Genomic DNA, 2,834 nt, shown 5'->3' with positions numbered 1-2,834 from the left:
TCAAAAAGGACAATGCAAATTCTGATTGCATTTTTTATTTTGCATTCCATATCATTGTCAAAAGAGTAGCTGTTTCTGAAAGAAATGAAAGCAGTAAACATTGTTTTCACCAAAATGCAGGATAATTTCAACGTTATACGGAACAGATGTTATTCCTTTTTTAAGCTGTCAACAGTAGGTCATCAGACAGTGAAGACAATAGTCCCAAAGAAGATAACAAAGGCTCTTTAGACAAGGTATGAGTTTATTAAGACAGTGAAATTTCAACATATTCCATTAAAACCTTGTTTTTTTTTTTTGGGGGGGGGGGGGGGGGGAACCATGTACAGAATAACTAAAGCTGAGGTTGTCTCATTCGGATTTCTTTTCCTTTGAGAAGACTCTAGATTCCTCAAATGAAGTCACTTTCAATCCAAAGTGGTTAGATAATTGGACAGATCCAGATGAAGATAGGCTTCTTGAGCCAGTGTTTTTCACTGAGCAAACATCATCTTGTGGAAATGAGAGGTAAATACAACGGAGTATAATGGTGTTTTTAATCCCTAGGTACATAATATTGTAAACAATTTTTGGTGGGCTCACTAGGGCCCAGTTGTTTTGAAAGCCGATTAACACTAATCCACAATTAATAGTTAACCAACATTTTCATTTCGCTTATTAAAGATGATGTTGAAGTATCATTTAAAGCTAATGGTCTAGGGCAATAATAAGGGACAAAAATCTTTTTGACTAATCCTTTTGGATTAGAGAATAAACGTGACTCAACGTTCACATTAACCCAGGGTAAGCTTAATTGATTGGGCTTTGAACAACTTGGCCCAGGAGAAAAAATGCCAGATTGGGAAATATGATTCACAAATTACACTGAACTCCTATCTATCTCTAACTTTTCATGCCAAATAATAATTATTTTGAGTTGTGTCGGACTAACTGGATGTGTGACTGTAGTGCGTTAGCCTACACACAGTTCTTTCTAGCTTGGATTTTCAAACAGACTTCAGCTGTACTTTATTAATCAATGTGCTCAGAGTTGTTAGTGAAATAATCTTCCATTAATGACATTTACTGGTGGCTTTCCCTTTTACTAAATATGGCTGAAAGTGTTTATCTCCAATTCTGCTTTGGAGCTCTGTTTTTTTTCTTTCTCTCTGCATTATTTCTAATTTTACTGTTGAGTGTAGCTGATATTCATTTCTTATCTATAGCAGCCCAGCCCAAAATCAAGTGGACATAAACATGGTTGTTCAGGAAGCTCCAGATGTACTGAAGGATGTCCGTAAACGTGCACGTGTTATAAAAGTGCATAGGCTGAATGTGAAAAGGGATTTGATAGATATATTTAAAGACGAATCCGTTATGGCAGATGACCTTGAAGTTGTGGTCATTGACTTTCGAGGCAGACAAGAAATTAGCAAAGGTGTTGGAGTGCTGAGAGATATACTAAGTCTGTTTTGGAAAGAAGTATATGATTCTCTTTTCATTGGAAAAATGAACGAGTGCCCTTTGTAAGACATGACTATCAAAGGGAAGAATGGGCAGCTATTGGCAGAATATTGGTGAAAGGTTATCAAGGCTGCGGGTACTTGCCACTGTTAATGTCTCAAGCATTCTCTGCCTATCTCTTGTTTGGGGAATCTGCTGTCACTGGCCCAATGTTGATTCAATCATTTCAAAATTATGTTCCGGCTGATGAGAAGACTCTCATCATCAAATCTATTGCCGGTGAAATTGATTATGAGGGTGATGATGGTACTGACCTTTTGGAAATGTTGAGCAACTATGATTGTCGTCGTAAGGTCAATTCAGAGAATATTGTCGCTGTTATTGAAGAAATTGCTCATAAAGAGTTAATTCAAAAACCGCAATATATTGCAGACTGTGGGAAGTGCATAATAAGCCCTCTCATGCCAATCTTTGTTAGCGTCACGAGTTTGACTGAGAAATATGAATCTTTGCTTCCATCCATAAGCAAAATTTTGAGTTGTCTTGAGGCAAATCCAGTCAATGATCCAGAAATGGAAAGTCTCAAGTTTCTGAAAAAGTTCATTAAAGGTCTAGACACTTCTCAAAAGTTATCAAACTTTGTAAGGTTCGTTAGTGGGTCTGAGCTAATGCTGTTTGCTGCAATTCAAATAGAGTTTACAGATTTATCAGGGTTGGGCCGCGGGCCAATTGCACATACATGCAATACTGTTCTACAGTTACCATCAACTTATCAATCCTTTCCAGAATTGAGAGAGGATTTTAGCAGCATCCTCTCGTCGGATAATTGGGAGATGGACATAGTATAACGAGCAGCGTGAAATGATGAGTGAACCAAGTTTACTTTCTGAGAAATGTTTCGTTGAGTTCCAGATTTACTATGGCCCTTTTGACTGTCACAAGTCATTGATTAGACAGCTACTGCAGGCCAATGGTGGTACCAAATATTTCTTTAGTCATGGCTTGGATTATAGTGAAAACGTGACAAATTGTCGTATCTTGCCTTTGAGCAGATACTGATCTTTATGATGAACATTTCGTTTGGTTAGAAGTGGAATAATAAACTCTAGTAGTTCTTTTTCTATTTTATTGGCATATATGTTTTAAATATCACTACGCCCCGTAGACAAAAAACGGAACGGTAGCATATCTTTTCACAGTTTGGGCGATCTTTCGAACATGAAAATGTCATTTCCTCAGTCAGGGGAATCCGAAACTGAACAGTGACCAAAACCAACACAACCAAGCATCAATTTTCTTGACGGACACGAGTCAGAACAAGTGAGCATATCAAACGTCTTTATGTTTCTTAGCCTTTCATCCTCCTTTATTCCACTTTTATCCCTGAAACT

At 37.5% G+C, this 2,834-nt stretch overlaps 1 pseudogene; it reads left to right on the top strand.

The window, feature by feature from the left end:
* Positions 1–340: 340 nt before the first annotated feature.
* Positions 341–2,530, top strand: LOC138033195 (uncharacterized; annotated as a pseudogene).
* Positions 2,531–2,834: the final 304 nt, after the last annotated feature.

This window comes from Montipora capricornis, chromosome 14 (assembly GCF_036669925.1).
Source record: "Montipora capricornis isolate CH-2021 chromosome 14, ASM3666992v2, whole genome shotgun sequence".
NCBI lineage: Eukaryota > Metazoa > Cnidaria > Anthozoa > Scleractinia > Acroporidae > Montipora > Montipora capricornis.
Note: the sequence above shows the minus strand (reverse complement) of the source record. Positions and strands in the feature narration are given on the sequence as shown.